The 14571-nt window shown below is 42.8% G+C and overlaps 1 protein-coding gene across 2 annotated transcripts in view; it reads right to left on the reverse strand.

Annotated features, from left to right (window-relative positions):
- Window positions 1-788: 788 nt before the first annotated feature.
- Window positions 789-14571, reverse strand: part of SMPX (small muscle protein X-linked) — a 53563-nt gene continuing 39780 nt past the window's right edge. Inside the window, exons 5-6 of one of the 2 annotated variants that reach the window (XM_019665986.1) lie at window positions 12500-12503; window positions 6446-6457 (exon numbers count right to left, since the gene is read on the reverse strand). The gene's annotated coding sequence lies outside the window, so the exon portion shown is untranslated. Of the gene's footprint in view, window positions 1220-6445; window positions 6458-12499; window positions 12504-14571 lie in introns of those variants that run through there. The other variant, XM_019665985.1, reaches the window with a different exon arrangement.

Consider the following 14571-nt stretch of genomic DNA (forward strand, 5'->3'; position numbering starts at 1 on the left):
GTAGCCAGCAGCCAGCGTGAGCAGCCAGCAGCCAGCGTGAGCAGCCAGCAGCCGCAGTGAGCGGCCGTCCAGAAGCTGGCGACTGATCTGCCTCGCCTGGGAAGAGCGCAATGATGGTGCCAACTTGGGCCAGTGAAGCAACGTGTTCCACAACTAGACTGAAGAACGAAAGGACAGCAACTTGTCTATTCCCCTTCCCCCAATTCCCCAATAAAAATCTTTAAAAAACAAAACAAAACAGTGTGGTCTTGAGAACCTGGTCCCTTAAATCTTCATGCTGGGATGTAGCCCAAGCATCTGAGAAGCTCAGGAGACCCTAGAGCAGCATGGGTGATTCCTTTTGGTTTGTGATCTTGTTGGCCATTGATTAAGTTTCAGAGACTCTCCATCTTAGGAGCAGGAAACATGGTTTATCTTTCTTTGGAAGACTGAGATCTGCCCCTCTCTTTTGTTCTGATCCCTCAGCTTTATTTGATTGTGCCTTGTAATGAACTCTGTCCCATTTGGGCAAAGGGAATTTGTGAGCCTCTATGAAAGTAAAATGCACTCACTATAAAGATCATCCTTGGAGGAGGAATGTTAACGATGCCCAGTTTCTCAGGCAATATTTAACTTCATTTGCAATGATCAGTCATCCATAGTTTTATCCATGTTACCCAATAATTCAGAATGAGAAGCCCCCGCTTAGGCAACGTGGGGATAGACTGGCTCTTATATCTTATTTCTTTCTATGTTGGGGAATATGTAACCCTCTAAAGATATGAAAATTAATTTAGTCTTGATTCATATTTCACATTTACTTGCATATTTATTTGAACTCATAAAAAGTTTATTGACATAATTTAGAAAGTGAAGAACTAAAATACATTCCAAATATTGACCAAAATAGTGTGGGAAGTAGCTTAGAGAACTTCCAATCAAAATCACTTATGCATATTACTATACTCCTCCCGTAAAATCATATCCCTCCTCAAAACCACACCTTCCAAGTGGTGAATTCTTGAGCTTATTTGCTCTGCAAGATGCCAAACATGAAGATAAATTAAAGTAAGAAGTGCAGCCAACTAGAATGAAGAGATATAAATGTACAAACAGGACATTTCTGCTAGAGTCTCAGGCATTCAGGAGGTTCATAATCTTCATACAAATATATAAAATTTTTTAGTGAGCTATTTTCATCTGAATCCATCCTCTTCCTCTTCAATTCTTCACATCAGGCCTGCAAAAGAGAAACCGGAGGAAGCATTAGTTTAGTTTTCATGAGATATTTTTAGGGGCAGCTTATAAGTCAGTGTGATATGCACAAGTCAAAACTGCAGGCCTCATCTTCTCTTAGAAACTTCACCTCTTGATTCCATGAATGTAAAGTGAACTATGAGTAGAAGATGTGACCATCAACTTTGGCTCTAGTGATGTAAGTAATTCCAAAGTAAATTAGGACAGGTTCCTTCTGAAGGATTAGAGTATGATACTAACCTTATATTTATGACTTGCAAGACCTTTGGTGCCTGTGGTCAATTTACATTGTGGCTCCAGTTCTCCACCCCTCCCTGTATCCATGCCCTTGGCCATAACACTTTTCGGTTTCCTGCTATTGTGTACGGGGTATAATTCCTTATGTGTGAGTTTGGCCACGTGACTTGTTTCGACCAACAGAATGCGGCTGAACTGATGGCGTGCCAGGTCTAAGCCTAAACCTTAAGGGATATTACATGTTTTTGTTTACTCTCTTGCACCTCTCCCATTGCCGTGAGCAGGGTATGCCCAGGCTCACCTGCTGATCCCAGGAGAAGGACAAGAAACATAGAGCAGAGCCCCCTAGCTAACATGTCTCAACCAAGCCCCATCTAGAGCAGAGCCCCCAGCTGCCGCAGATGCATGAGTGAGCCCAGCCTAGATCAGCCGAGCCACCAACATATGAGCCAGAATAAGAAATGATTTTGTTCTAAGCCATTGGATTTGAGGGTGGTTGGTTATTCAGCAATAGCTAATTGGTATGGGGCCATTTCTTTTAAAAGCTCTTGTAAAGCAGGGATCATTGGACATTATTTACACATTTGTTTTCCATTCTTTCTTGGTGTTATTCCTTGTATTGGGTTGTCGGAAAAGTCATGATGTGTTTTTTCTGGTTTTTGTTGCAAAAATGCGTCATGACTTTTCTGACAACCCAATATGTTTTACTTATGTGAACAGGCTTAATCTTCTAAGAAACGGAATGCTTACTCTTTTTTTATTACCAATGGCTGAAGAAAGGAAATTCCAAAGACAAGGGTCCTCCCTGCTGTGGCAGTATCCATCTGCCACCACGTTCTCACTTGCTCTTCTCTATTGTAAAGATTGGTCCCCAAAGACTCCACTTCCCAGGCTTTTACAGCTAGGGGCAGCATGGGACCCCATTCCGGCCACTGAGCTCTGAGGACAGTTCTGCAGCAGAGATTATTTAGAAAGCTTTGCTGTCCTATGTATTTCTTTAGAGATTACAAGGCCCATTGTGTCATTTAGCATTTATAGCATTGCTGTGATGCAGTTTGCGTTATACTCATTGTTGAGATGAAATACATAGAGGTTCAAAAACCAAAGTGAGTAGCTCAAAGTCTCATTGCTGGTAAATAGAAAAGTTGGAATTTGAACTCAAGTGTCCTAACTTGCACTCCTTCCGCTCCACTAACAGGGAAGGTTTGGATGGTTCTTAAACCAGAGGGAAAGGTAGGAAGATATTAATAATTGCAGAACTGAAAACGTTATCACCAGCAGTCAGCACAGGCTCTTCTATCTCTAGCATTCTAGCATTCAGGGTTTTTTTTAGAAACTCAATTTTCAGTCCATGCCAGTCACCAAGAGGAAGCTCCTTCCCAGCCCCAAATTTCCGGGTGAAATGCATGTTGTTGACTCATCCCAGCCCACCATGGAGGCCTGTCTCCGACCAGTCTCCCTCATGCATCTTGCACTGGGTTTGCTGGTCACTTACTACGTCTGCAACATCACAAGAGCCTTCAGGCCTTTCCGTCTTTGCTTATAACTTTTCACTCTCCCCGCCCCATGATTCTCCTCATAACATGCTGCATTGTAATTATTTGCCCATATGCATCATCTCCTCTCATAGCTTTCCCGCCATAGCTGTCCTGCCACTAGGCTGTGACCTTCTGAAGGATGTGAACATGTCCTATTCATTTTTACATCACATTGCCTATCACAGCACCTGACACATAGCAGGGGCCTGAGGCTTAATGAGTTGGACCACTGGAGAAGTGAGAACAAGACAAGAACTGGTGTTGGAGTTACAGCCAAACCTACATTCTCCAATGTGCTGCAGCAGGAATGAGCGAGGGGCCACAGACACAGTAAATCAGGAGGGTTGATTTGATATGCTTTCTCCCCACGGTGCTGTCAGGTCTGCCCTAGCCCCATCACAGCCAGGGTGTGCTCAAGCCATTTTACTGCTGTGGTCACTGTGCTGGGTGACATATAGCTTATCTCTGGCTAAGAGCGAGGCCCATGACAAGTTGCCCTTGAAGCCAAGACATTCCTTCAGCTTCTCTGAGCAACATGGAAGGGGTGATGATTTATAGCAAATTGTCACTGAAGCGTGTTCTGTGAGGTGTGATTTCTAGCCGAGAAATGTCCGGACTGTGGAGCATGATCTGCAACCCAGAAATGGCAACCATTTCTGTCACAGGTTTGATTGATATGGACTTCAACCACCACATATCTGTCCTGTCCCAGGTAGTGAAATTTTCTATACCAAGAAATTTAGCATAAGCCATTTGTAATGACTCTTCAGTGACTGTTTAAAAGCTGTAAGATGCCCCACAGAAGTGGTTCAGCTTGTGGACCTCTCTGACTTTGACACAGTTTTGAAAGCACAGAGAAACCTTTATCCAGTTTGCCTGTACCATCATGGCACCGAGATGGCCATATTATTCAGAAAAGCAAAGGCGTGGAATTCTTTATGCCACACTGGCCCGGGGTAATAGTGCCCTTCCCCTTAGCTTGCCATGCTTGCGAGCCAAGGGAGGCCTGGGAACCTGGCTGAAGAGGGGGATGCTGGGAAAGTGCCATCAGTCTGTGCTCCATGTGGGGGTGGAGGAACAGCTGATGGTGATGTTGCCAGTTTTGGATATCTACCATGTGCCGGCCAGGCCACCATTCACTTTACAGTTACCTCATGTAATCTACAAAGTAAACCCAACTCTTCCTTGCCGAAGGAGCCAGGCAGGAGGCAGCACAGGGAATCAAGGAGTCACTGCAGTTGTCTTTCTGCAGACCACACGCACCACCCCCCAGCTGCCCCTCTCCCTTCCAGGTCCCAGCAGCATCCCGGAGGGCCCAGCAACCTTGGACACAGCACACTGCTGATGGATAAGGTCACACACGGTTCTTCCAGGAGTGCAAAGCCCTCAGAGGACTAGTGTCTCTGTCCTTGGCCTTGTGGGGCTCAGTATGTACTCAGAATGGTTGTAGATTACCAGGATACAAGATCCAGGAATCCAGAGACCTGGGGTCAGGGCTCTAATTTAGAAACGGGAACAATGGGAAGGGACCCAGAGCTAAAATTGCCCAGGCTGGAAAGCACACTTGTTTGTCGGGTTGTTGGAATGCAAGTGTGTTGGGCGGTATCCCAGGCCACACTGCTATGCTGCCTAGACACCAGCTGTCAGCTACTCGCCTGTGTCCTGTTCTCCTGTAGGGGACATTTGTGAGAATGATGTGGAATGCCAGGCACTCTGCTGAAAAGTCACTTTCCAACTATCCCAGATACCCTTTGTACCCAAACCAAAATGACACGGAAGGCCCACTTCTAGTGTACGTTTGGGAAAGGCTCACCTTGGCTGGTGCAGGGTGATACACCAGATATCTCCCTGGTGTCACCCTAAGTCCAGGCTGAGGAACATGTGATGTTTACGCCTTGCCATGACCCTTTTATAGCTGTGTTACTCATAGTTGCCATGGCCCCACATACATCATTTAGGAAATGGACTCCACTCAACACTTGTCTGCATTTGGTCTTTTAACCAGACACTTAGGGGTGGTGCAATGATTACTTCCTCCTACGTGGTGCTAAATCATAGAGCCATAAACACGGTGACACTCAAAAGTAGTTGAGAGAAAGGCCATGCCTCATGTTCTGTCCGGTTCCATACGCAATGGCCAACCATGCACCTAGAGCAAACTGGCTGAAGCTTTGGAGTTTGTTCAGGGGCATTTGCAGACCTCTAGTTTGTGAAGCACAATCGCACACATCATCCCAATCATCATAACCACATGAAGCGGAATGCAGTCAAGCCACCGCTAAGGCTGCTGCAGAACCTCACCCACCACAGTCAGGGACGGGCAGTGTACAGCCTGGAACCGCACCCAGGCAACTCCAAACTCACAGCTCTTCCTCTTATCCCAAACAGCCACTTATAAAGTGAAAGAAACAAAACCCTATGTAAAAACTTGAAAAATGTTTTTTTCTTAAACTATGAAACATCCACCAAATTGACTTTTGCGCCTCATGAAGCCCTTGGTAGCTAAAGTGAACATTGAAATGTTTGAACAAATACTTCATAAAAGCAGGGAAGGTGAGAAACTCACAAAAAGCAGGAGGTTTTTGTTTTGTTTTGTTTTGTTTTGTTTTGTTTTGTTTTTAATCCTGCACCTGAAATCGAGATTTAATTGGTGTTATGTGCTGGACGTGGAGAATTTAAATCACCTTAAGGCAAAGGCAAATTGCAAATCCAGGTCAAATTTCATTAAAATAAAATCAAAAGGATATTTTTCATTCTTTTTAAATTAAATTTATTGGGGTGACATTGGTTAGTAAAATTATATAGGTTTCAAGTGTACAATTCTATAATATATCATCTATATATTGCATTATGTGTTCACCACCCAGAGTTGGCTCTCCTTCCATTACCACATATTTGCCCCCCTTTACCCTCTTCCACCATCCCCCCTTACCCTCTGGTAACCACTAAACTATTGTCTGTGTCCATGAGTTTTTGTTTGTTTGTTTGTTTGTTTTATTTGTTGCTTTCAGTTTATATCCCACATATGAGGGAAATCATATGGTTCTCTCTCGACTTTTTCTGTCTGACTTATTTTGCTTAACATTATAATCTCAAGATCCATCCATGTTGTCTCAAATAGCACTATTTATCTTTTCTTGTGGCAGAGTAGTATTCCATTGTATATATACACCACATCTTCTTTATCCAATCATCTACTGAATGACATTTTGCTTGTTTCCATGTCTTGGCCACTGCAAATAATGCTGCATTGAACATCGGAGCACATATGTCTTTATGGATAAATGTTTTCAGATTTTTTTGGGTAGATATTCAACAGAGGGATTGCTGGGTCATATGTTAGCTTTATTCTCAATTTTTTGAGAACCCTCCCACTGTTTTCCATTGAGGCTGTACCAATTTACATTCCCACCAGCAGTGTTTGGGGGTTCCCTTTTCTTCACATCCTTACCAATACTTGTTGTTTTTTGTCTTGTTGATGATAGCCATTCTAACTGGTGTGAGGTGGTATCTCATTGTGGTTTTGATTTGCATTTCCCTAATAGCTTGTGAAGTTGAGCACTTTTTCATATATCTGTTGGCCGTGTTTTTCTTCTTGGAGAAGTGTCTGTTTAGGTCCTCTGGCCATCAAAAGGATTATTTTAATCCAGTTGTATTGAGAATTTGTTGTATTGGATATCAAGCCATAGATGGGGGCCAGGGGCTGAGACAACATTGAATTTGGGTAGATCTTGATAGATAAAGGGGCATAATCCAAGACCCCTCGCAACTCCTAGTTTTGTGATCCATTCATTTCTCTGCATCCATCAGAACACAGACCTCCCTGTTTCTAAAGGGGCCACTGACCACACTGGAGAAACACTGACCCAAGACTTCCCTAGCAAAGCACAGCTCAGTACCACTGAGACGTAGACAAAGTGATCAACAATCGAGTAGACTGCTGTTTAACCAAGAGGTTCTCTGAGTTTCCAAAGACAATGAAACCCTTCTATGTTGTTTAGGCCTGTGTATTCGAGGCCTAGAGACAATGTTGCTTACATCAGAAATATCCAGCATCCTCTTAGAACTATCCAGCAACAGTCTATGGCAGTCAGGGGTCCTGGAACATCCAAATGGAAAACCAATTTCTTGACATAAAGTAAACAGAACCTATGAAACAAATTGTAGGCCTCTTTGTCTCTCTCAAATTAGGGATCCTGGAAAGCACATTGTCATGGCGATCACCTTAGAGCTGATTGAATTTTCTCATTTATTTGTTTATTTTTATAGTAATAATGATGGTAGTGAGTGGTCCAAAGACTCAGAATTCAAATAAAAACCTGGCCTTTGATGTACCATCAGGCAAAGGTGTAATTATAAAGCTTTATAGTCTTCTAAAATAGTAAAACTATTTTCAAAGGTAAATGGAACTACAGTTTTAGTATTGCTCCTCATTTCGGAAATTAGGAAATTAAAATCCAGAGGGTTGAGTCACTTGTCCAAGGTCACACAGTGAAGTTAATGGCTGGTCCAGGATTTAAAGCATGTCTCGAGCTCTTTCCCCTATGCTAAACTCTTTTTTCCAAACTCGTATAAAATGGGCGTAAGTAACCTGTACATATTGACCGTACATTAGATGTACCTTGCATTAAACAACTGGTATGTGGAAATAATCTGTAGTATATCAATAATTTGACTTAACAAACATTTTTGTACTTGTACTAATGAACACCAAAATTTAATTTTCAAAAATGTCATGCCTTCTCAGAAATTAGCAGGGTTTCTTTTTAATATTTTTATAGAATAAAATGCACAAATCTTAAATGAATGGCTTGATGAATTTTTTTTATATGTATATACCCATGTATAGCTTTCATTTTTACATAGCCCTTAAATAGTACCATATATGCCAGCATATCCTCAAGGTTTGGGGGGTTTTTGAGAAAAACTAGTTCCAAGAGATGTAACACAAATTTCACTTTTGAAAGAAAGACAGGGGAGGGGGGAAAAGCTTTCCATGGTCAGGAAAATTGAGAAGTACTGTGTTAAGCCAAGGTAAACCGTTTTCTTAGTTTTAGGGCTCCTCAGAGCTTTAAATATACAAATGCATATAGTGTATGCTGGGCATGGGGATGATACCATGTAGAATTTTCAAAATTTACTCCAATGAACCATTTTTCCAGTTTTCTACTATTTGTATTCTTTTTTCATTTATCATTCATTGTATCACAAATAGCATCTGTAGTATTTCATCAGGTAGATACACCAGAGTTTACTTAATCATAATCCTTTCCTTGGGCGCTTAGGCTCTTAATCAGTTTTGCTATCATAAATGAACAAAACTTTTACCACATGAACGTTTTCTTTAGGATGGCTTACACCAAGGCCTGACTGGGTGGGGGATATGTAAGTCCACAATATCTGGGACTTTCTCCACTTGCTAAGCCTCATGCCCTCATCATCCAGGCCAGCATAGCGCCGACTATACAGTAGACACGCAATATCCATTGAGAGAATGAGCAAGTGTCTGTTTGATGATAATTTCCCCACTCATCTCTGTAAATGTTATAAGAGGAAAACTGATGACTCTGTTTCACTGAGCAGCCATTTGATTACTAGTGAAGCTGTACATTTTCTCATGCTTCTCTACTAATTATACATCCACTTTTGAGAATTGTGAGTTCATTTCCTTTATCTGTTTATCTATTAAGGTGTCAGTGTTTTGCTTCCCAATTTGCATGGACTGTTTACATAATTGTACATTTTGTGCAAAACAATTTTCTAGATAGAGTTTTCTATTGAATGCTTTTTTTCAAGAGTAGAATTTTTTTTTAATTGACAAGGTTTTGCGGGATGATTTTGATGGGTCTTACTTCTTTAAAAAGCTATCTGGGGGCCGGCCGAGTGGCACGATGGTTAAGAACTCGCTTGGGATGCCAGAGGGCCCCGGTTCGGATCCCACATATGAGGGCCAGTGACACTGCCCTCTACAGCTAAGAGCTGAACAACAGCGCAACCTGGAGCTGGGCTGCCGTGAGTCGCTGGCGACGGCGTAGGCTGCAGCCCCTGTGGCAGTGGGTTGCCATGGGCTACCGTGTGTAGCCAGCAGCCAGTGTGAGTGGCCAGAAGCCTGCGACTGATCTGCCTCACCCGGGAAGAGCGCAATGATGGTGCCAACTTGGGCCAGTGAAGCAGCGTCCTCCACAACTAGATTGAAGAACAAAACGACAGCAACTTGTCTGTTCCCCTTCCCCCAATCCCCATCAATGTTCCCATCCCCCCAATTACACAATAAAAATCTTTAAAAAAAAAAGCTATCTGGGGAAGCTTAATCAATGACTTTATTTTTTCCCCTAATTATTCTAGCCATTATTTTAAAAGTTAGGTATAGCCAAATCCTACCTTTGAAGCCATCTTCAAAGGACTTTAATTTTATCATCTTAAAAGTGATAAGAGGTCAGAAAAGGATTTTCATGGAAAAGAAAGAAGCATCACTTTGGACATGTGGGGTCTTGTTTATAGGGTGTACTAAATCACTCCCAAAGTTGTGGGTTGGGTTTTTTTTTAACCACTCAGAACAGTGACTCAAACTTGGCTGCACATTAGAGTCACCTGGGGAGTTTTTAAAACTCCCAAGGCCCGAGCTGCCCCAGACCAATGACACCAGTCTCTGGAGCTAGATCGGTATTTTTTAAAAGCTCCCCAGGCCCCTGATATGCAGCCAAGGTTGAGAACCACTGGCCTAGAAGCAAGCGCTTGTCAGATATTAACGCCCACAGAAGCACCAGGGGATCTTGTTAAACTGCAGATCCTGACTTAGAAGGTCTGGAGTGGGCCTGAGGTTGTGCATTTCTAACAACCCTCCAAAAGGATGCTGTTGCTGTTGGCCCATGGAACACTTGGAGAATCCAGGGTCTGAGCAGTGGTTCTCAATGGGAGGCAGTGAGGGTATCCCGCCCCCTGGTGGACATTTGGCAATATGTGGAGATATTTTTCAGTTATTACAACCAGGAGGGGATGCCACTGGCACCTGGTGGGTGGAGGTCAGGGATGCTCTAAGCATCCTACAGTGGTTCCCAGGATAGCCCCACCCCAAAGAGTTATTTGGCCCAAAATGTCAATAGTGCTGAGGTTGAGAAATGCTTCTGTGAAAGAAAATGATCCCAAACCTGATCCAAGACAACCGTGTGCTCTGGTGTGATGAGTGGCCCCTTCTGGGAAGCATTTCTGATAAAATATATGAATGATTTTCTGATCAACTTTAATAAGATTAAGAGTCCCTTCTAGGACATTAGATTTACCTGCCTCACTAAATTAGCCATGTCACAAAGTTTGACAACCACTGGCATCTGGTCTAACGGTGTTATCTAACCACATTTTTTCCTATTCCAAGTGTTTGAACTGGCTTTTTGAAGCCTCTTTAAGCAACTTCGAAATAAAGCTTTGACATGTGCTTATGATCAATTCATCAGAGAAATTGCTTTACCACCCTTTGCCTTGCCAGCTTCCAAGCTGCTTCCCAGGCAGGACCCTGTCTACATTCAACTGATGTTTGCTGAGTGCCTGCTGTGGACAGACATCTTAGTACAGGCTCTGCCTTCAGATCCCAGCTCTCCTGCTTCTTAGCTGTGTCACCTGGGGCAAGTGTTCTTCTGAAGTATAGGAAAATAATAGTATCAAGCTCATAGGATTTTTGTGAAGATAATATATGAAAGCATTAGCAGAATTCCTCCCACATAGTAAATGTTCAATAAATGTGCATTTATTATTACTATTATTCCAAGACAAAGATCCACAGAAAGCTTATAAGTCAACACATCCTTCCTCTCCCTCTGCCTTCTAAGCAAGATTCAGTCTTTGTCATCTTGGCCTCCAGTTCTGTGATGCTGATGGTTGGCAGAGCTCCAAATGGATGCAGAGCAGAATTGAAAGGCTTGAATTAAGTCAAAATTACAGGGAAGAAAAGGGGCTGGGGCAATGAGTGGAAAACTGGATTTGGGGGAAAGAATGAAGAGAGATGTGGGGTAATAAGCCTCTAGGATGAAGGAATCTTGGGCTGATAATGAATCCATAGACTTTTAAGTAGTTTCACTGTATGTAAATCTCTCTTAGGTAAAGATTTACATTACTTTTTTGAGGCCACTTTTGGTGATCAGTTTCTGTTTGGCAATCGATTTATGTTTCTTTGGGACGAGGCTCTGAGCTTAAATGATCTTAAAGGTGGAAAGTAGATGCCTGCTATTATTTTGGTTACACTATATGCCAGAAAATGTCTTAGGCACTGTGGATCCACTAGTGGACAAGTTATCACCCTTCATGGGGCTTAACATCCAGAAGGAAAGGCAGACAATAACGTGACAGCAATCCACCCCTCCATGGTGATGAGTCTTGCTGTGATTGGACAAACACAGGAAGCTGTGGATACTTTATCCAGTTTAAGATTTTATGGAAAGGTTTTTCAGGAATAGTATTAAAACTAAGACCTGAATTATGGTTAGGAGCTAGCCAGCTAACATGTAGGGGAGGAAAGAAAGATTGGTAAAGAATATTCTGAGCATATGTAAAGGCCTAGAGTCAGCATGACACCGCCATTAACTGGGAGAATTTCACTAGGGTGTTGTAGCGAAGAATGCCTTGCATGGGCAGAAATGCAATATGGGGAAAAACTAGCGAGTCTGAGCCAGTTAATGCAAGCCCTAAGGGTAATGGGGAGCCACTGAAGGGTGCTCAGCAGGGCAGTGACATTATCACTTTTGTGTTTTTTCTTTTTTTTTTAAATATCTGTTGACTGCAGGGGTTTGGCAACCAGAAACAAGAGAAAAGGCTTTCAGGAGTGAAGTGCACAGGTCACTTTGACAGCTGTGGGCCCTCAATGCTCCAGTTATTCAGTGAGGTCCCCTGTGGGACAGCAACAAGAATGGTGGATGAATGGAGTTTACAAACCTTCTTTCAAGATGAAGAGAGGAATCAAACATATCAAAAACTCATAGCACTTGACCAAGGACTCTTGCCTGAGGATTGAGAAAGGGGGCCCTTCACCATTAGCAAAGGCCCAGGGACTCCCCACCAAAGCATTTCAGCTCCAGGTCTCAGACTTCCAACAAGGGCTTAGGAACATTCCCATGGGCCACACAAGCGTTACTTGGAGACCTAGATATGAGACAAATTGCAAGTGATCACAGACTGATGGGTAGGCAGTGGGGCTCATACTGCTCTCACCTGTCAATTGGCAGTGTTTTGTGGGCTAGGAAGAATCTGAGCTTAAATAAAGCAGAAATGGACAGTCTCTCCGATCCTGTGGCTTAATTTATTGAACAGGGGAAATAAACCTTGGGAGGGAGGCAGATCGTTCCTAACGATTTAGCCATTAATAAAACCCTGCTATAAATGGAACTCAGGAGAGAAGGTAGCTTGTCAGAGGGCAAAGAAGTGGGCCCCATTACACGAAATAGGTCAGGCAGGGAGAAAGTCATCATGTCTCCTGACTAGTTACATTGATCAGAGATGACAGGCCTTGTTGTTTTAACCAATTGAAAAGGGATAGAGAATATACAAGAAGTGTCTTTCTTGTTGTTGCATTTCTTAGAAGATGGCTTTTTCAAAGAAGATCCTGAAAAGAACTGATCATATTTATCACAGTGTTGAGTTTTGTGCTTAAAAATCTGTGTGTGGGTGTGTGCGCGTGTTTGTGTGTGTGTTTTCAGAAACATAAGTTTTTACAGAAAAAACAACAACAACAAACTCTTCACTTCTCCTAAGGAGTGCCTGTGGCTGGCTCACTATTTTTTTTTTATCTGGGATTAATGAAACAGCAAGTCCTGACAAGGGTGGTCCTTCCATTGGTTTCATTTGAGGTGAGACTCTCTGGGGTTTTTTCTGGTTTCTTGTTTTATTTTTTCTCATGGTTGTTCTCTTTCTGACCCTCAAAACAAGCGCAGAGAGGGAACAGTGTGTAGAAGCTAAAATGTATCCCTCAGACACTGGATTTGCATTCCTTAAGAGGCTGTGCTTTCTTTCCTCTCCTTTTGGAACACGTCCTCCCTAATGACTCAAGGAAGTGAAGAAAACCCTTCCCCAGTGTTCAGAGTATGCACTTGGCTTATAGGCTGTCCGGTTTATAAAGGCTTCCTGTGTTTAAAACACCAGGGAAACTGGCTTCACATTTGGAAATAATCTCCCCAAAGATAAACATTTGGTGTTTTAAATAAACACAAGAAATTGTGGGTGGCGAGGATCAGTGGGATTGAAAGGAAAGCAAATACTGAAATGTTAAGGTTCTGTGACTTTGGGCAAACCTCCCTTCTCTGCACCTCAGTTTTCTCATCAGTTAAAAAGAGGGCTAGGCTGCTGTTGTAGGCATCCTCCCAGATGGCCCCCAGTGAGTCTTGCCTCCTGGTATTCATACCCTTGTGTAGTCCCCTTCATTACTGAATAGAGCTGACTTGTGTAATCAAAAACATATTACAGAAATGATGGGGTGTAACTTCCAGAGCTAGGTCATAAAAGCTATTGCAGCTTCTGCCTTACTCTCTCTTTGATGACTGGCGCTGGGGGAAGCCAGCTGCCATGTTCTGCGGACATTCAAGAAGTCCAGTGGCAAGGTCCATGTGGGAAGGCACCAAAGCCTTCTGCCAACAGTCATAATCAACTAGCATGAGTCATAATCAACAGCATGAGTGCACCATCTTGAAAGTGGATCTTCCACTCTTAGTCAAGGCTTTAAATGACTGCAGTCCCAGCTGACATCTTGACTGCAACCTTATAAAGGACCCAGGCCAGAACCACCATGCTCAGCCACTTCTGAATTCCTGACCCACAGAAACTCGGAGAGAATATTCATTTTTGTTTTAAGCTTCTCAATTTAGGGTCATTTGTTACATAACAATATATAACTAATACAGTTGCCTTAGGCCAATTCCAGCTCCTATGATTTATGTGTCAATGAATAGGTGTGATTGGTCAAAATCATAAAAAGCTGGCATTTCCTGTATGCACCAAACCAGATCCTAACTTCAGGGTATGGCCACATTGCTTTGGGCATTCCTGAAATGGTGAGTAGCCAGACTCGAGAACTGGCATCCTTAGAACTCATGGATTCAACTTTGTAGGATCAGGCCAACATAGCTGGCTGACCCATCAATTAGTCCTTAGCACAGCACACTGAAACATAACCCACTTATATTATGTTTACACCAGAGACTGAACTTGTTCAAAGAAACTCTAATAGAATGGGGACTTATTTGGATTCTCCATTTAATGAGTTACTCCAAAGGGTACAACTGGGATTATTTGGAGGAAACAACACCACTGGCAGCTTTTAGAGTGAGGTGAATTGGAATGGGGGTTAAAAGTTGCTGAGTTTGTGGTTAAATCCAAGTAACTCTCCAGGGAGGGACATATCTGGAAAACAGAGAGTATAGACAGCACCTGCTGGGCTGTATCTTAGTTAGACTCAATGACATTGATGGTCCCCTGACCTATGAGAATATGACTCTACATATTGGTGTCTAGACACACATCACAACATGGACAAGGCACAGCACACTCACAAGTGGGGACCCGAGTATCCTCTCAGCTCCTT

The sequence above is a fragment of the Hipposideros armiger genome, unplaced genomic scaffold, assembly GCF_001890085.2.
Source record: "Hipposideros armiger isolate ML-2016 unplaced genomic scaffold, ASM189008v1 scaffold_13, whole genome shotgun sequence".
In the NCBI taxonomy this organism is placed as follows: domain Eukaryota; kingdom Metazoa; phylum Chordata; class Mammalia; order Chiroptera; family Hipposideridae; genus Hipposideros; species Hipposideros armiger.